Source organism: Eleutherodactylus coqui, unplaced genomic scaffold, assembly GCF_035609145.1.
Source record: "Eleutherodactylus coqui strain aEleCoq1 unplaced genomic scaffold, aEleCoq1.hap1 HAP1_SCAFFOLD_26, whole genome shotgun sequence".
NCBI classification, from domain to species: domain Eukaryota; kingdom Metazoa; phylum Chordata; class Amphibia; order Anura; family Eleutherodactylidae; genus Eleutherodactylus; species Eleutherodactylus coqui.
In genome coordinates this window covers 1636505-1657096 of record NW_027101742.1, presented here as the reverse complement: position 1 = coordinate 1657096, position 20592 = coordinate 1636505, and the positions used below count along the sequence as shown (strand labels likewise).

At 48.1% G+C, this 20592-nt stretch overlaps 1 protein-coding gene across 4 annotated transcripts in view; it reads right to left on the bottom strand.

Annotated features, from left to right (window-relative positions):
• Positions 1-20592, bottom strand: part of LOC136590989 (cytochrome c oxidase assembly factor 1 homolog) — a 94879-nt gene that overhangs the window by 70481 nt on the left and 3806 nt on the right. For all 4 annotated transcript variants that reach the window (XM_066588452.1, XM_066588451.1, XM_066588454.1 and 1 more), the window contains exon 2: positions 2361-2500. The gene's annotated coding sequence lies outside the window, so the exon portion shown is untranslated. The remainder of the gene's footprint in view (positions 1-2360; positions 2501-20592) is intronic.

The window sequence follows — 20592 nt, the reverse complement described above, 5'->3', positions numbered from 1 at the left end:
GCTCCTGCAGTGCTCCCAGGGTCACCTCACCACACGCCAGTCAGCTTGTTATGAAGGCTGCATCTTCACTGGCTAGGAAGGAATGCTAATCTATTTCAGAGATAGCTCGCATGATCAGTCTCTGAAGTAGATCGGCACTCCCTCTGCTGGCCTATGAACTGTGACGTTATGTACATTGGCTGGCAGGAAGAAGACTGCCGGCAATGTTCATAACCTCACAGGAAGCAGAGGAATCAGCCAGCTGAAGGTGAGGTGACCCTCCTGAACTGCAGGAGACAGGAGAAGATAGTAGAGGTGAAAATCTGGTAAGTAGACTGACGGGGAGGAATAGGCAAGTATAGATTTTTTTTTCTAATGACAGAACCCTTTTAAATGAATTCTTTCCAGAGCTGGCTGACCCACTAAACTAATAAATCATAGAAGGGCCTTGGTAAGAGAGGTGACTAAGAGCCCAATCGTCACTCTTGCTGAGCTCCAAAGGTCCTATGTGCAGACAGGAGAAACTTCCAGAAGGTCAACCATCACTGCAGCCTCCATCAATCTGGGCTTTATGGCAGAGCGTCAAGAAAGACACTTCTCCTGAGTAAAAGAAACATGAAAGCCACCTGGAGTTTACCAAAAGGCACCTAAAGCACTCTCAGACTATGAGAAACAGAGAGATCTGGTCTATACTCATTTGCGCAAGGAAGGACTAGAAGCAACAGGATGAAACTGAAAGGGAGGAGACACAGATTAGATATTAGACAGTGAGAGGGATCAATGAGTGGAACAGGTTGCCATGGGAAGTGGTGAGTTCTCCATCAATGGAAGTCTTCAGAGGCTGGACAGACATCTATCAGGGATGATTTAGTGAATCCTGCACTGAGCAGGGGGTTGGACCAGATGACCCTGGAGGTCCCTTCCAACTCTACCATTCTAGGATTCTAAGATTCTCTGGTCTGATGATACCAAAATTGAACTTTTTGGCCTCCATTTTAAGCATTATGTCTGGAGGAAACCAGGCACTGCTTATCACCTGCCCAATACTATCCCTACATCGAAGCCTGGTGGTGGCAGCTTCATGCTGGGGAACAGGGAGACTGGTCAGAGTTGATGGAAAGCTGAATGGAGCAAAGTACAGAGTTATTTATAAAGAAAACCTGATCCAGAACGCAAAGGACCCTAGACTGGGCAGAAGTTTCACCTTCCAACAAGACAATGACCCTAAGCACATAGCCAAGACAACACAGGAGAGGCTTAGGGACAACTCTGTCAATGTCCTTGAGAGGCCCAGCCAAAGCCCGGACTTCAAACATTCTGTTCACACTTTGTCATTATGGGGCACCAAGTGAAAAATGATGGGGAAAAATATAATTTTTTTAAATTTGCACAAGGCCACAACATAAAGTATTTTTAAAAAGTGAAGGAGTCTGAAGACTTTCCGGACCCACTGTATAAAACATCACACTCACTAGCACTGCTAGTATAATGTCAGTGGATTCTGTCAGGGTTTAGGCGCCAAATCAGTGTCTAAATCCTGAAGACCTAAAAAGAGAACCTGTTAGGGTGGTTTCACATCTGCGGCAAGGAGATGAGCAGGAAAGAAAAATCCCCGCGGCTGAAAGGTTCCGTCTCTGGAGCCAAACAGCGCTCGATGGACCCCATTAAAGGGGTTGTCCCGCGCCGAAACGGGGTTTTTTTTTTCAACCCCCCCCCCCCCCCCCCCCCGTTCGGCGCGAGACAACCCTCGATGCAGGGGTTTAAAAAGAACACCGGACAGTGCTTACCTGAATCCCCGCGCTCCGGTGACTTCTTACTTACCTGCTGAAGATGGCCGCCGGCATCTTCTCCCTCGGTGGACCGCAGGGCTTCTGTGCGGTCCATTGCCGATTCCAGCCTCCTGATTGGCTGGAATCGGCACGTGACGGGGCGGAGCTACACGGAGCCCCATTGAGGAAAGAAGAAGACCCGGACTGCGCAAGCGCGTCTAATTTGGCCATTAGACGGCGAAAATTAGACGGCAACCATGGAGACGAGGATGCTAGCAACGGAGCAGGTAAGTGAATAACTTCTGATAACTTCTGTATGGCTCATAATTAATGCACAATGTACATTACAAAGTGCATTAATATGGCCATACAGAAGTGTATAACCCCACTTGCTGCCGCGGGACAACCCCTTTAAGTATAATGGGGTCTACCCTCTTTCCGCTCAGCTGTCCAGCTTTTGGACAGAAGAAAAAGTACTGCATACAGAGCTTTTTCTTCCGATATTTTCAGCCGGATCTGCGACCTATATGAAACCGGTCTTACTGGGACATACTCAAAGCCCATGCTGCTGTATGTGTGATGACTGCTGGCTGTAGGTACAATGACTTTTACCTGAGGCCCGCTGAAGCACTGGAGCGGCAGTAGTGAATGCTCTGTCCTTTTACCGATGTTCAGACATCCAGCAATGCCCATATGACATTCGTCGCACAGCGATGATAAGGAAATGTAACGTGGAATCCCGGCACCTTAAACTGAAGAAATGAGTATATTAAAGTACATTTATTGGGGTTCTTTTAAATATTACAGAATATCATTCACCAAAATATTTCCAAAATTCTCTCTAAAAGAAAGGTTGACAATTGAATTAAAATACATGAGACCATTTATCTCTAGTGACCTCGACCATTAATATGATACATTTGTGAGAGATATGGTCATACTTCACCTATGTGGCAATGCTAGAATGGTCTGTTGGCTCCAAAACTGACACATATTACTGGTCCCTCTCACTATCTGTAGCCCCTTCCCTGTAGCTGCCACAATGTGAGCTGCACAGGGCGACCATTAAAGTACTAGCAATCCATAACTATTAATGCACGCTTGCAATTTACCAAAGCCAATGTCCAAAAGCGCAGGGCTTGCCTACTCCCTCTGTTCACTATATGGTGGTTTCACATCTGCTTGGTGATTCCACTTTCCTGCTCCGTTCGGGGAGCGAGAAAGGGGAATCCCCGCGGTCGAACGGCTCCGATTCTGGAGGGAACTGAACAGCACCAGATGGACCCTATTAACTATAATGGGGTTCGCCTGCTTTCCACCAAGCTGCCCGGCTTTTGGATGTAAGAGAAAGCACCACATGCAACAGAACCTCCGACCGGAGCTTCCAACGCAGATGTGAAACCACCCATACCCTACGAACTCATGAAGCAGGTTATCTCAAATAAAAGACAGTTTGCTAAAAAGAAAAAACAATGCAATAGTGAGATAGCCTGTGCAAGGTGCCTAAATGGGTATCCTCAGGATAGGCCATCAAGATCTGATCGGTATCGAAATAAAATGACGAATCATGCTAGATCGCAGCGCAAAGTATGGATACGGTCTGGAAAAACAAAGACATTAGCATTGCACCGAAATGCCAGATAGTCAACACAATCATCTTCCCAATCACAATTTACAAAAGTTGGACAGTGGAGAAACTGAAGCGGAGGAAGGTTGATGCCTTTGAACTTTAGTGCTGAAAGAAACTCTTATGAATTCCTTGGACCGCCAAGATCACAAACAAAACAGTCCTAGACCGCATCAAACTAAAGTTTTCATTGGAGGACAAAATTGCGAAACAGAGACTCTCATAAATGGTCCACATAATGTGAGCTAATTCATTAGTAACATTGATAATGCTTGGAGTGGTCAGCGGGAAAAGAAGATCTGGCGCTATAGAATGCGCTGGCCTGATACTATCAAAGCCGACACCAACATGCAAATGATCGATCTAAAAGAAGCAGAACAACACAGAACCGCGTGGAGAGGGCCGATCCATAAAGTGTCCAAGAGTCAGTCCGACTAAACGGATAAAGAGCGATCTGACTGCTGGGAGTCTGCCATCAGGGAACCCACCAATCAGCTGATTGAAGGGGCTGTGACACTAATGATTCACTTCAATGGGACAACGTTGCAGAACGACTGCTGCATACGGTATAGTGCGGCGTTCTAAGTACAAAGAGGTGCTGACACGGAGCCCCGTCAATCAGCTGACCGCTGAGGGCCCTGAACTTTTATAGGACAAGATGTTTTCTCTACTGTTCCTGGTTACACAACGCCGGGGATGTTGGGTAATCTCTGAATACAACTGGGCTTGTCCACCATCATCATGTCGCACCACAATGAAGAGTGATGGAAAGCGATTACTATTTTCAGAACATTTTACAGACTTGATCCACTAGGGCCAATCCCACTAGGGCCATGGGATTCATATTTGTGCGTCTCGCAACACACAAATCGTGCACGATTTTATCGCCATGTGTGAAGCCAGCCTTACTTATCAATGATCAGTGAAAAACTTTTTTGCGCACCCACTGACTTGGTGACTGTTGTCTGAGCAGCTAGGCCAGAATAGGACATGCTGTGATTTTTTTTTACAGGCCCATTGACTATAAAGGGTTAGTGTGCAGCCAGTAGCAAATGGACACAAAATACGGACGTGAAAACTGCTTTTGTCAATAAGCCCTTTTTTCTAATCACGGACACAATATGGAGAACATAAGAGTTATCACACTGAAGGGCAACTTCAAGTCGCAGAGTCACAGAAGAATTTGGGAGTATAAATTTTTGGCTATTTTTGATACCCTCAATAATGGAATGAACCTCGGAGCGCGATTCTTGCATCAGTGGAGAATATAAAAGGTCTGAAGGAGATCAAGAGGGGTGTCCTTAAGGAGAGCACCCAGGGGGTGTATGGAGACTCCTGGTGGGTGAGTGGGTTCGGGGATGGCATCGTCTCCCCCAAGGAGAGCACCCAGGAGGGGTGCTCTTCCCAATCATTGTTTTAAAGACTTGGTAAAAATTCATACATTGATTTGAAGGAATGCTGCCATCCAATAGGTATTGTTCCATCTAGCACCAATGTAGAGATCATAGAACTGTTACATTCCTTCCCAGTGGACTAATTAAGTATTTACTTCTCTGCTCATCTTGTCTGGTATTGTTTAAGAGCAAATTAGTCTCCGATTTCTGTGCCTTTTCGTGTGTGTGTGTATATATACACACAGCTCATCCAGATCTATTTCATTATGCCTGAGGAAGAGCCCTGAGTAGGTTGGAAAGCTCACTATAACATTATGTATTTTTGCTAGCCAATAAAAGGTATCATATCTACAAGATTACTTGGGGTTCCGTCAGGAAATAAAAATTATACTCACCTGCATCCCTGTACAGTCTAACATGTTGAAAGAAAAGAGTTAAAAAAACAAAGCAAACTTAACTAATCCCGTTGTACTTGTTCCCTCCGTTGTTTACCTGGCACGTGAGGGGTTGGCTCCTGCGCACTCATGCCGACCTGGCCACGTCTAACCTCTAATGTCCTCGGAGAGTTGATGGCAAGTGCACAGCGCGCCGGTAAGGGGGACGCGTGCCCACTCGCCATCGACTCTCTGTGTTCGTTAGAGGTTAGACGTAGCCAGGCCAATCAGTGGGTGTCACTTGTGACGTGTCGACCAATGACCCGGGCGGCAGGACTTGCCGTCCGGCAGTGGTTGGAGCAGAGGATGGAGGCTGGAACTTTGCCAGCTTCTACCCTGCGATCGGAAGGCTGCCGGAGGGACAGGAGAAGACCAGCAGGTTCCCGGTGAACGGCCCTGTAAGTATAATTTTTCTTTTCCTGACAGAACCCCTTTAAGCCCTTGCAGTACCCTTTGCAGACAGCGGTTATGCCAGCGTCGTGCACTTTGTCTCCTGCCCTGTAGTGCAGCTGCTTCTGCAGAAATCAGGTAAAATCAAAGTGCATCATTCCAGTAGTTACACGCTTACACAGTAGATGTACACTGCAAGATACGAGGTACTGCACTTCATACTCTTTACTGAGTCGTTACATGTAAACAGTTTGAAGGCTGTCATGTGGCTATTATCTGCCGTTACCCCAAAGACAGCGCCACTTTTTTCCATGTGGTACTGCAGCTCTGCCCCAAACATTCTCAGGCTGGGTTTACACACAAGCACTAATTCTGCACGAGTTTTGTGCGTTGCGAGACTCCATGACTCTTTTGAATGCAGTCATACACATGAGCGATGCTGCAAGGAACAAAAATCGTGGCATGTTCTATTTTTTCGTGTTCCTCGGAACATCACCCATTGATTTCAGCCAGGCCTTAAATACATTGCATGGCTCGGAATGGGAATATCACAGAAGCGATGTGAGGCGTTTTTGCCTGAAAATTGCCTCGTACACGCTCATGTGAAGTTAGCCAAAGGCCGCATGCAAACAGGCAGGTCGGAGTCCACATGTAGGAGCCCGCAACAGAATCCGACCTTGTGCCCAGCTGGCATCCTCACGTACCTGTATTTTCCCCTTTTTCTCTGTACCCCGGACGGTCCGCACGGCTCGCCGTTGGACATGCGCAGTACAGATTATTTTTTTTTTAATTCCTGCTTTTCCCGTGGAATCCGTGACCCATCCACAATGTCAATTGCGGATGGGCCGTGGCTCGGACGGCTTCCATTGACTTCAATAGAAGCTGTCCATGCAGAAATCGCAGAAAAATGGAGCGTGCTGTGATTTTTCATCCGCAAGTGGAAACCACAATTGGTGTCCGCCCGTGTGCAGGAAGAATCATTTTTCGATAGCATGCTATGGAGGGATATTGCTGTGGAATCAGGAGGGGGATGCCGGCTCTGAATATGCGCAGGCGGCCTTAATCGAATAAAATATTCTGTCTGGAAAAAGTACAGGAAGGAATGGAAACCTGGTCAAATGGAGACCAAAGCTTGTGCCCCTGTGGTCTCCACTTGACTAAGGGCTCAGTCAGACGGGCGTATTTGGCCCACGTATTACGGGTATAATTTTTCACGTGTTTAATATGCGTTGTTAAAAGCCCATATTTCTATTGGGCCACTCACACTTACTTGATTTCTATTGGGCCACTCACACTTACTTGATTTCTATTGGGCCACTCACACTTACTTGATTTCTATTGGGCCACTCACACTTACTTGATTTCTATTGGGCCACTCACACTTACTTGATTTCTATTGGGCCACTCACACTTACGTTTTTTTCATCTGCGTATTACATACGTTAAAAAAAACGCAGCATGTCCTATTTCGATGTGTAGTATGCAGAGAATAAGCACCTGTACAGGCTATGGGGATTTAAGATATGTAGTATCTACACATATTACAGGTGTATTTGCTGTGTACTGCGTAATACACAACGACAATATGCCAATGTGAGTGAGCCCTAAAGAAAGCCTTTGTTTATCTCCAGGTTGCCATCGTTGGCAATTGTTATGGAACCGCGGGACGGAAAGTCTGAGCAATCACTGAACCATGTGGTGAGCACTTCTGTATCCGCTGGGGAAAGGCAGCAGTGACAATGTCCCCCTTGCCGCTGGTTTTCTGCTTACCTAAAGAACGGGCAAATCTAGGCCGGTGCGTCATGTGTTACATGCCCGTCAAGTTCAGTAATTAGTAGCAGACTGTGTGAGCCCTTATATGTTGGGTGATCGGCCTGAGATGTGTTAGTAACAGTGGAAGGACAGCAGCTATGCGCTTTATCTCCTGCTGGTTAATCCCTATCACACTGCTCGGTGAGTGCAGCAGCTACAAGGGGGATGTTACATGTTACCAGCAGTCCAGGGCACTCCGATAAAGGGGCACAGCTCTCCGCCATTGCAGAACAAGCCTTTAGAGGGGTTGTCTGATCTGAGCCCCCACTGTTCAGCTGATCACGAGGTCCTAGTGGTCTGTGAGCATCTGTTATCAGTAAGGAAATTGGCAGTCAAGTGAGACAAATAAGAATGTGAGTAGAATGACTCCGTCCGTGTGCAGATCTAGACGGGAAAATCACCTCGTCAGCTGACAGCGATCATATATAAACTGGCCTTAGAAGTAGTCTGTGTCTGCATATGTTACACTACTGTAAATAACAGAGATGGAAGGATAACTCTGCAGTGCCACCTATTGGAAGGCAGTATTCCAGCAAGTCGATGTTAGACTCTTTATACAAGCCTTGCAACAATGACTGGGAATTGAAAACTGAGCCAGAATCCATACACAGGCAGCTGTTTCGGGGTGTTTGCCCCCCATCAGTTTGTAGTAGGTTTCTCGCTTGGTCTCTCGCTAGAGTCTAACATTGACTTGCAGGAATGCTGCCTTCCAATACGTGGAGCTGCAGAGGTATTGTTCCATGTCCCTTATTTGCATATTACCCAGAGGAGCATGCATGGCCTTACAAGTCTCCTCACTCACTCACTCACCCTCTAGGTGCTCTGCCTAAAGCCTACTGCACACGGGCGGATTGGAATTGCGAAATCTGGAGCGGGATTCTGCCTCCGGATTGTGCAGCAAATCCAGCCTATAGCATGCGGACAATATGTAGAAGAATGAGATTAGCGCTCCAATGTGAGGTGGGTGAAGAGGAGTAGAAAGAGGAGGAAAGGGAAATCCAATTGGACTCACCCCAGACGTACCGGACCCTGTGAAAGGTCACGGTGCGTCTAATGATCCTGGAAGGAGGTCCGAGAAGAAAAGATAGTGTTCCTCACAAAGCTGTGACGCATCATATATACACACACACACACACACACACACACACACACACATATATATATATATATATATACCGCTGATACGCGAGCTGCAGGACATGTATGAAGACACATTATACGGTACATTAAATAGTACCATGTAAAAATACAACTCGTCCCGCAAAAAAACAGGCCCTCATACAGCGACGGCAATGGATAAATAAAGTAACGATTTTTTAAAAGGGGGGGGGGGGGGGGAGGAAAAATGCAAAAAAATGTGGTCACTAAGGGGTTAAATGCAGCTGTCACTTCTGACAGCCGGATTTAAAATCCCCTGAATGTCCCGTACAGGTTCCACAAGGACGCTTTTCCAAACTTATTCCAAACTTAAGTCCTGTGAAATGAAGGTGACGGTAGGTGCTGCAGCACGGGGCCCCCGAGCATGGATCTTCAGATACTAGGTGCTGCAGCAGGGGGCCCCAAGCATGGATCTTCAGAAACACAGATTACAGGGGCCACCAGGCTTCTGCTGCTCATTTATATGTCCAGTCACACATCTGTATGCACTACTACACTATATACAGGAAGACATGGTGACTACTGCCATCTAGTGGACAGCACATAAAGCCATAGCAGTAAAAGATTCTCTGCATTCCGCCTTATTAACCCCTTAAGCTGGGTTCACACAGGGCAGATTTGTCGCGGTTTTGCAGCGGTTTTTCTGTTGCGGTTTTGCCGCAGAAGAACTGCTTCTGCGGTAAAACCGCTTCAAAAGTTAATTTGGGCTTGCTGATTTTGCTGCGGATTTGTCACGTATTTGGTGCGGTTTTGGCTGCATCCATAGAGGTCTATGGACAAAGAAGCGCTGCGGAAAAGACCAAAGATTGAACATGCTGCATCTTTTAAAACCGCGACGCAGTTGCATTTCCACACTGTGGCTGTGTGGAAAAAATCCGTCCTGTGAGAACAGCTTTTTGGCAAATCTCATTTGCGCTACATTGCAGCGGTTTTGCCGCAGTGCGGATATGCAACGGCAATCCGCGGCAAAACCGTCCTGTGTGAACCCAGCCTGAACTTCGCTGCGGCAAATCCGCCTGCGGCCGCTAATCCCAGAACTCTCGTCCACACGGGACGGCCAATCCACTGCGGTTAATCCGGCCGAAACCGCGGCTGCGGCGTGGCTTTGCCGACCGCAGCATGTCTATTCTTTCTTCTTTCTGCTGTGGCCATGCTCTTCTCTATGGGAGCGCCGGCGCTTCACCCGGCGGAAATCTCGCGGTTTTTTAATCCGCCCAGTGGGAACCCAGCATTAAGGACACGGCCTGTTTTGGCCATTCGATGCAACAATGTTTTGGGATATTTTGATCTCCATTTTTCAAAAGCCATAACTTTTTTCCGTAGACGCGGCCGTATAAGGGCTTATTTTTTGCGTAGTGAACTGCAGTTTTTATTGGTACCATTTTTGGGTACAGATCATGAATATACTGTAAAACTTTTATTAATTCTTTTTGGAGGGCAGAGAGAGAAAAAAAGACATCAGTTCTGCCTCTTTTTTTCCCCTACAGTGTTCATCCTGCGGCATAAGGGCGCCTTCACAATGACGGATTTTCACGCGCTGTGAGAGTGAAAACGCACGATTATGAAACCCATGATTTTCAGTGGTTTCCTTCCCATTTGCGGTGTTTTCACTCATGCGATGTTGCAGCCTGTCCTATCTGTCTGCGTTTTGCGGTTTTTTTTTTCAATCTCCCATGTTTCACTATAAAGCCTTCATTTTATTGCATCGCAAAGCACAAACGTGCGATTTTTTGTGCGATGCATTTTTAACCCTTTGCAATCCAATTTTGGATCCAGGGTTTCCTAGGGGGCTTTCTCTTTCTGCCATTATACAATGGCGCCATCTGCGGGCTAATGCCAGTACTGCAGTATGGGACATGCTGGAGAAGCCCCCGACAACAGAGCGGCCAGTAATATACAGTAAGAATACCCTGCCGGACGTCTTTTGACATCGGAGCTGTACAGCCTTTAATCAGAATGTCTTCAGACATCAGACAGTGGATTGGAAAGGGTTAACAATAGAATGTCTCATTGACTATCACACTAAAAAAATTGCGGCAAAATCCTGCGATACAAACGCGCGAGAAAGTCGCAAGTGGCAGCATTTTTTTTTTTTGCGAGAAGAAGCAGCGCTGACACTCAAAACAATCACAGGGAAAAAGTCACGATTTAGCTGCGATTTTCTCACGGCGATATCGCGATCCCAGTGTGAAGGAGCCCTACATCACATGATCAGTTTTTTCTGCAGGTCGGTACAATTAAGTTTTTCAACTTTTGTACAATAAATACAGTTTCTTGGAAATTATTTTTTGCAATGCTGCATGTAGGCCTCACGTCCGCGGGCGGATCGGACTCTGAATGCGGGAGCCCGCAGCGGAACTCAACCATGCCTGCGGCCGAGGACACTATTGTACCTGTGTCTGACCGGATCTTCTTTCTTCTTCATGGCGGATGTGTGTGTTTTTTTCCCCAAACTCCTGCTTTCCCGCGGGATCCGTGGCTCGTCCGCAGTGTGAGCTGTGGGAGGGCCGTGGATCGGACGGCTTCCATTGACTTCAATGAAAGTAGTCTGTGCGGGATCCGCACTGAAATGGAGCGTGCTGCGATTTGTTTAATGGAAAGGTCCGCCCATGAACACCTATGAGAGGCTCGACATGCGGATCTTCCACGCGGGTGATCCACGCAGATTCTGCAAATCAGATCCGCCCGTGGACGTTGGGCCTTAAAGTAACTTTTGTATTTTTCCACCTGTGATTATGTATCTTACTGTGTGACGAGCGGTAGTGTTTATTGGCACCGCAGTGAAGTACTTATGACTTTTATTGCATTTTTTGGGGGGCAAAATGAACAAAATTACCATTTTCACTTTGTTTTTCGTTTAGTTTTTGACATGCGGGATGAATATTGTGTTCGTTGTATTATGCCGTTCCTTACAGATACAAATATGTGGGGTTTTTTTCCTTTTTTGAATAATAAGAGGGGAAAGAGCACAAAAGGTATTTTTGGTACTATTTTATTACTTGTTTTTTTTTGTCCCTGTAGAGAAATTAAACCAGAAAGGAGTGAATTTCTTACAGAAAATTCCTTTTTCCCCGAGTCATCCTGACGGCAGACATGGAGTATACCAGATTAACTCTTAGGGAGGGACCACTGCTTGCAGGACCTTTCTCCCGAATGCGAGATCGGAGGAGAGGTCCGTATTTAGCCTGTAATGTTTTGCGGATGTGTGCAGGTTGGACCATGTGGCTGCCTTACAAATTTGATCCGGCGTCGCCATGGCCCTCTCTGCCCAGGAGCAGGATACTGCCCTGGTTGAATGGGCCTTGAGTCCTTCCGGGATAGTTCTGTTGCAGGAAGAGTAGGCCTGCTGGATGGTGGATTTTATCCAGCGGCTAATGGATCTTCTAGAAGCCGCTCTTCCTCTGCCCGGCCCCTGGAATCGAACAAAAAGACAGTCAGCCTTCCTGAAGGATGATGTCTGCTCTAAGTAGCATAGAATGGCCCTCCTTACATCCAGGCTATGGTAGTCTCTTTCCCTATCGGTTTGGGGATTTTGACAGAAGGATGGGAGAATAATTTCTTGCTGTCTATGGAATTTTGAGGCTACCTTTGGGAGAAAGAAGGGGTCTGTTTTTAGTATGACCCTATCGTCCTGGACTAATAGGTAAGGTGTCTTACAAGATAGGGCCTGGAGCTTGCTTACGCGCCTTGCTGTTGTGATAGCTACCAGGAACACAGTTTTAAACGTCAGGAACCTAATTGGTATCTGATCGATAGGCTCAAAGGGATCTTTGCACAGATTTTGGAGGACTAAGTTTAGGTCCCATGGGGGGACCATACTACGGCTAACTGGCCGCATTCTTTCTGCCGCTTTCATAAACCTGCGGATCAGTCTATGATCCGCTAGGGGTTGGTCTAGAATGGCCGAGAGCGCTGATACCTGCACTTTCAGGGTTCCCGGTCTCAGGTTTCTGTCTAGACCCTCCTGGAGGAAATCCAAAATCTCCGCCACCGAAGTGTCGAGATTGGAGACTTCCAGCCCCCTCCAGGAGGAGAATCTTTTCCAGATTTTATTATAAATAGCTGAGGTCACGGGTTTTCGGGACTGACGTAACGTCGCGATGACTCTGGAGGACAGACCTGGTCTTAGTAGCGTCTATTCCTCAATATCCAGATCGCGAGGTTCAGTCTCTCTAAGTTTGGGCACAGAACTGGGCCCTGCACTAGAAGATCCTTCCTGGATGGAAGGCGGATTGGCTCCGTGATGGCGAGTTTTAGGAGTACCGGAAACCATGCCCTTTTTTCCCAGTGTGGAGCGATTAGGATCAGCGTGATGTTGCTCTGCTGGACCTTCTGAAGAACTCTCGGGATCAGGAGTATGGGGGGGAAGGCGTATGCCAGACTGAAATCCCAAATCTGGGAAAAGGCGTCTAACCCCTCGGCCCTGTCCCTCGGATCTAGGGAAAAGTAGGCGGGGCATTTTGAGTTTTTGCTGCTCGCGAACAGGTCCACCTGTGGACTGCCCCAGATTTCTGTAATAAGACGAAACTCCTCTTGATTCAGGGACCGTTCCCTGGGGTCCAGGCGTCTTCGACTGAGAAAGTCGGCTGTCCGGTTCTGGGACCCTTTGAGATGGACCGCTGTCAGGGATTGTACCGTGGTCTCAGCCCCTCGGAAGATCCGGGCTGTTAGTTTCAGCAGGTGAAAGTTTCTGGTGCCCCCCTGGTGGCGAATAAGTGAAACGGCGGTCACATTATCAGAGAAGATTTTAACATGTCTCTTCTTTAGGATATCCTGAGTTCTGTGAAGCGCTTCCCAGATGGCCCTAAGTTCTCTGAAATTCGATGTCTGGGCCCGCAGTGTCGGCCCCCCACTCGCCCTGGAGCAGGCGCTGCCCCACTTGCGTTCCCCAGCCAGACTGGCTTGCATCGGTTACTACAGAGATGAAGGGCTCTGCCACCCATGGGGACTCTGCTTCTAAGATGTCGGTTGACCGCCACCAGCGGAGGGACCTTAAGACGGATGATGACATGGGCATTCTCCTGTCCAGAGAGATGGATGCCCCATCCCAGTTACCCAGGATGGCTCTCTGTAGCGTTCTAGAGTGCGCCTGGGCCCAAGGGATAATGCCAATACAGGAGGTCATGAGGCCCAGGAGCCTCATTGCGTCCCTGATTGCTATTTGCCTCTTCTGGCCGCCCTCCTGTGCTGCCAGTCTAAGACTTTCCTGTCTGGGTGGAGGCAAAGATAAGGTCTGCGACGCTGAGTCTATCTGCACCCCCAGGAAGGTTTTCCGTGTCTCGGGGAGAAGACTAGACTTGGGGAAGTTAAAGGGGTTGTCCCGAGGCAGCAAGTGGGTCTATACACTTCTGTATGACCATAATAATGCACTTTGTAATATACATTGTGCATTAATTATGAGCCATACAGAAGTTATAAAAAGTTTTTTACTTACCTGCTCCGTTGCTAGCGTCCTCGTCTCCATGGTGCCGACTAATTTTTGGCCTCCGATGGCCAAATTAGCCGCGCTTGCGCAGTCCGGGTCTTCAGCAGTCTTCTATGGAGCCGCTCGTGCCAGAGAGCGGCTCCGTGTAGCTCCGCCCCGTCACGTGCCGATTCCAGCCAATCAGGAGGCTGGAATCGGCAGTGGACCGCACAGAAGAGCTGCGGTCCACGAAGACAGAGGATCCCGGCGGCCATCTTCAGCGGTAAGTATTGAAGTCACCGGAGCGCGGGGATTAAGGTAAGCGCTCCGGTAAACTTTCTTTACTTCCCTGCATCGGGGTTGTCTCGCGCCGAACGGGGGGGGGGTTGAAAAAAAAAAAAACCCGTTTCGGCGCGGGACAACCCCTTTAACTATCCACCCCAATCTCTGAAACAGAGAGATGACTCTGCTAGTATTGTCTCTGAGGATCTTGGATGAGGAAGCAATCACCAGGATTGCTCCAGGTACGGGATGATATTTATACCTGCTACATGGAGATGCGCTACCATCTCTGCCACTATTTTAGAGAATATTCTGGGTGCCGTAGAAATGCCAAAGGGTAGGCACTGGAATTGAAAATGGCGTACCCGGCTCCCTATCCTGATGGCGAACCTCAGGTATTTGTGATGTTCTGGCAGGACTGGGACGTGGTAGTACGCGTCCTTTAGATCGACGGTACTCATAAAGTCCCCCCTTTCGATCAGAGTTACCGCTGACCTGACGGTTTCCATTTTAAACCTTTTGTAGGTAATAAATTTATTCAGGCCCTTCAGATTAAGAATCATCCGGAAACTGCCGTTTGGCTTTCTTATCAGAAATAGAGGCGAGTAGAATCCCTGGCCCTGCTCTACTGTGGGGACCCGAACTACCGCCCCCATTTGCAGCAGCTTAGAGATTTCATTTTTAAAGATATCCTGCAAGGCAGGGGATTGTGTGGGGGTGACTCTGAAGAAATTGGTGGGCCGGGTGAAGAATTCTATTCCGTACCCCTGGGCTATGAGCTGCAGGACCCACGGGTTATCTGTAATCTCCTGCCATTCTCGGGAAAAGTTCAATAGTCTGCCCCCCACCTGGTACTCTTCTATGGGGGTAGGGATTGTTTTTGTCTTTCCTTTGCCCCGGTATGGCTTGAAGGATGGCTGACGTTTGTGGGAAAATCCCGTTCTTGCTTGGTCCGGGAAACTGTGGGTTTTGTCGGTAGCTCTATTTAGGATCTCCTCCAAATCCGCGCCAAAGATGTGCTGGCCATGAAAGGGAATGTTACACAATCTTCCTTTGAAGGCCGTATCTGCCTTCCACGTTTTCAGCCAGACTGCCCGCCTGGCCATGTTAGACAATGCGGCGCTTCTGGTCGCCAGCCTCATGGATTCGGCAGATGCGTCTGCCAGGAAGCCTGTTGCTGATTTTAGTAAAGGTATGCATTCCAGTAACGCCTCTCTGGGGGCCTTCTGTTTAATCTGGTTGTCGAGTTCCCCTAACCAGAGGAACATCGACCTCGCCACAAAAGTCGCTGCAATATTGGACTCCAGCGTATAGGCCGTTGTTTGCCAGGCCCGTTTCATCAAAGTGTCAACCCTGTTGTCCATCGGGTCTTTAAGATGAGAGGAGTCCTCGAATGGTAGGGCTGTCTTTTTGGCCATTTTGGCCACTTGTGCGTCCACCCTGGGGACCTCCTCGTAGATGCTCACATCTTCCTCCGCGAAGCGGAGTCTCTCTTTATACTCGCGGGACAAGTAGAGATGTTTGTCCGCGCAAGCCCATTCATGCATGATTACTTTTTTCAGGGTATCATTAACCCCCCCCCCCCCCCCCCCCCCGTTCGGCGCGAGACAACCCCGATGCAGGGACATACAGAAAGCTTACCGGAGCGCTTACCTTAATCCCCGCGCTCCGGTGACTTCTATACTTACCTGTGAAGATGGCCGCCGGAATCCTCTTCTTCCGTGGACCGCAGCTCTTCTGTGCGGTCCATTGCCGATTCCAGCCTCCTGATTGGCTGGAATCGGCACGTGACGGGGCGGAGCTACACGGAGCCGGCATCCTGCACGAAAGGCTCCATAGAAGAAAGCAGAAGACCCGGACTGCGCAAGCGCGGCTAATTTGGCCATCGGAGGGCGAAAATTAGTCGGCACCATGGAGACGAGGACGCCAGCAACGGAGCAGGTAAGTAAAAAACTTTTTATAACTTCTGTATGGCTCATAATTAATGCACAATGTATATTACAAAGTGCATTAATATGGACATACAGAAGTGTATAGACCCACTTGCTGCCGCGGGACAACCCCTTTAAGGTCTTGTTTAGACCGGGTGGATTCCCTGTCCTGCGAAAGACACATGCATGCACATAAGGGAAACCCCTACACAATGCTAAATCCCTGAGCATAACATCCCTGCAGCAAGTCACACTTACAGTTTGCAGGGCTTCCATCTCTGATTCCTTTGTAGTCATAATTGCTAGAAAGCGTAGACAGAACCAGGCAGACAGAGTAATCCTTCTCTGAAGGTGTGCTGTCAGTGGAAGCTTGCCGGGGGGGGTCTCCATTTTTAAATCTCCCGCTGTTCCGGGTCAGCTGACGGCGTCTGGCGTCACCGCGTCACGCCGCGTCATTGGCTCCGCCCCACGACGTTGCGCGCGGCCGCGCCGGCATGCCTGGAGGAGAGAGGCATCTGAGCCTATGGCCCGCCGCTCTCCCCGGCTGAGAACGCTGCACGGAAGCCCGTGGAAGAAGCAGGAGGGGACTCAGGGACCTCTGGTCCACCGCTCCGATGCGCTTGCGGTGGTGATCTCCCGGGCGGTCAGACCTGTGGCCCGCCGTGCCCCCAGACCGCGCTGACTCTCCAGAGGGGAGGTGAGAGGGGAAGCAGCCCTGTGGACCGTCAGCCCCGCTGTCAGCCAGATTCCTAATGGAAGGAAGGTGAGAGGGGAAGCGGCCCTGTGGACCGTCAATCCCGGCTGTCATCTTGTGGCTCCCCGGAGGGAGCTCCTCTTGCATGTCCCTGTAGGGACAGGAAGCACTGGTGAATTGGAGGCAGGAGGAGCCTTTTGAAGTCTCTTGCTTCCTGTCCCTACAAGGTCAAGATGCAACCTCCATGTCTGCCGTCAGGATGACACTGGGGAAAAAGCTATGATAACGCTTTGCAGTCCCTCTATACAGCAATGCATTATCACTTACAATTACAGGCCACGGCAGGTCTGGACACCAGTGTCTGACATCGGATTGCCATGGCAACCCACTGGCCCTCCATTATTACATAGTGGAGGGCCGATGACGTCACAGGAGTATGCAGCATGTAAGGGGTTAACTGCAGGGCTCGGTGTTCTCACCAATCCTTGATGCTGCAACGGGAGACTGGTTGTCAGTCACAGCCGACTCACACTGCGGGATGGCATTGGCCCCGCCAAGTTTACATCCTGTTGCATTAAGTACAATCCCCCGAAAATGTAACTTATGTAAAGGGTTAAATGAATTCTCCAGGTCTTCTACTATTAATGGTCTGTCTTCAGCATAAGTCATCAATAGTTGAGTTTTGCTGATTAGGATCCTGCCAACCAGCTGATCGTGTGGACCGTGCTGGAAGCAGATAGCGCTGTCAACATCGCTGTGGCCTGCTCTGGTACTGCAGGCACAGCTCCCGTTGAATTGCAAAATGTACCTGCTTCTAGTACTATCCACACAGACAGTGGTGCCAGAAATCAGCTGATCGATGGAGATCCCAAGAGGCGGACCCCTGCCGATCAACTACTGATGGCCATCGATAGAATTGGCCCAGAGAACCCCTTTAACAATGATGTATTTAGATCAGTCAAATAGAAGAGAGTAGTTGGCAAAAATTTACATGAAATTTAATAAAAGGCGCACATAATTTGGCACATTGAGATGCCTTAGGCCGCCTGCACACTGCCAGATTTGCATTGCAGAATATCGCCCCGCCCTCCGTCTAGTGGCCGCGCTGGTAACTGCAGGCACGGCTCCCATTGATTTCAGTGACAGCTGTACCTGTAGTTACAAGTGCCGGCCACTATAAGGAGGTCAGCGCGGTGGCATCAGCTTTGACCTCTGTGTATTTGCGGCGCTGACAGCATGCGCCCGCTCAGCTGATTGAGCGAGGAAGTTTGAAGAAAAGCAGACTGTAACCGCACACGGTGCTGTAGGGATCAGATGCAAAGACTAGGCGGTGCGGATGTAAAATGTGTGAAATTCATGTAAACTGCAAAAGCAAATGCATGAAAAATCCCATTAACCCCTTAATGAACGTACATACACCTATTTAAGGCGGTTGTTAAGGGGCCTTATTCTGATGCCAGCAGGGCACCTGCTCTAACAGTGGAGACCGGAGAAACCGCGGATCCCTGCAGTTTAACCCTTTAAATGCAGCCCTCAATGTAATTGCCCTGTCCACCCATCGAACCCCCATCATGTCATGACGGGGTCCCGACTGGGTTGCTATGGCAACTGGAGGCTTGAAGGTGGCCTCTGAGTCTGCCATCTACAGTGGCTTAAGAGGCTCAACCTTCGGCTGAGCTTCATCTATATATATAAAGCTGAAAGCCCTCACTGACTCACTGACTGACTCGCCAAAAGTTCTCCAACTTCCCAATGTCGTAGAAACATGAAATTTGGCGCAAGCATAGATTATCTCCAAAATAGGAAAAGAAATTGGGTCCCAACTCGATTATTCAATTCTAGCGCAAAAGAATTGGCGTCGAAATTTAACGTACATAATCTAAATCACTCACTTCCCAATGTCATAGAAACGGGAAATTTGGCACGAGCATTGATTATGACTAGAGATGAGCGAACGTACTCGGATAAGCACTACTCGTCTGAGTAATGTGCCTTATCCGAGTACCGCTGTACTCGTGCTGAAAGATTCGGGACGCGCTGCGGAGCGGGGAGCTGCAGGGGAGAGCGGGGAGGAACGGAGGGGAGATCTTTCTCTCCTTCTCTCCCGCCCGCTCTGCCCCGCTCCCCGCTGCGACTCACCTGTCAGCAGCGGAGCGCCCCGAATCTTTCAGGACGAGTACAGCGGTAGTCGGATAAGGCACATTACTCGGACGAGTAGTGCTTATCCGAGTACGTTCGCTCATCTCTAATTATGACATAAATAGGAAAAGCTAATGGGTCCCAACTCGATTATTCAATTCTATGCGCAAAAGAATTAGCGTCCAAATTTTACGTACGGAATGTAATTTTCTCACTTTCCGCTGTCATAGAAACGTGAAATTTGGCACGAGCATTGATTATGTCATAAATAGGAAAAGCTAATGGGTCCCAACTCGATTATTCAATTCTAGCGCAAAAGAATTGGCGTCGAAATTTTACGTGCGGAATGTAATTTTCTTACTTTCCGGTGTCATAGAAACGTGAAATTTGGCACGGGCATTGATTATGTCATAAATAGGAAAAGCTAATGGGTCCCAACTCGATTATTCAATTCTATGCGCAAAAGAATTAGCGTCCAAATTTTGCATACGGAATCTAATTTTCTCACTTTCTGGTGTCATAGAAACATGAAATTTGGCAGGAGCATTGATTATGTCATAAATAGGAAAAGTTAATAGGTCCCAACTCGATTATTCAATTCTAGCACAAAAGAATTGGCATCGGAATTTTACGTGCGGAATGTAATTTTTTCACTTTCCGGTGTCATAGAAACAGGAAATTTGGCACGAGCATTGATTATGTCATAAATAGTAAAAGCTAATGGGTCCCAACTTCATTATTCAATTCTGTGCGCAAAAGAATTAGCGTCCAAATTTTACGTACGGAGTGTAATTTTCTCACTTTCCGGTGTCATAGAAACGGAAAATTTGGCACGAGCATTGATTATGTCAAAAATAGGAAAAGCTAATGGGTCCCAACTCGATTATTCAATTCTATGCGCAAAAGAATTAGCGTCCAAATTTTACGTACATAATCTAAATCTCTCACTTCCCAATGTCATAGAAACATGAAGTTTGGCACAAGCATTGATTGTGTCATAAATATGAAAAGCTAATGGGTCCCAACTCGATTATTCAATTCTAAGCGCAAAAGAATTAGTGTCCAAATTTTATTTACGTAATCTAATTCTCTCACTTCCTGATGTAATTTTATATGAAGGAAACGTCGCATGGTTACCTCCACGTGGTGTTTCCTGGGTAACGCAAAATGGTGAACATATGTGTTTCCTCAGTATCTCTAAAGTAACCACGACTTCATAAGATTTTCCGTGTGAACACCAGATAAACACCAGTACCAAATTAACTCGGGCGAAGCCGGGTATATCAGCTAGTCTTATATATAAAACGCACAATCTGTCTGTCTGTGTTGTCTGCACATCCGCAGTTCTGTCCGGTCTGAGTGACATTCTGCTGATCGTTCACCACCACCGGGCGATGGATACTGGCCGGATTAACAATCCAGAACTCAACGACTTTCACTCTAATTTCTGTTGCCAATAGCAACCAATCACTGCGCAGCTTTCATGTTACCTCAGCATAGTAATATATAACAAGCAATCACAGCGCAGTTTTCATGTTACCTCAGCATAGTAATATATAACAACCAATCACAGCGCAGT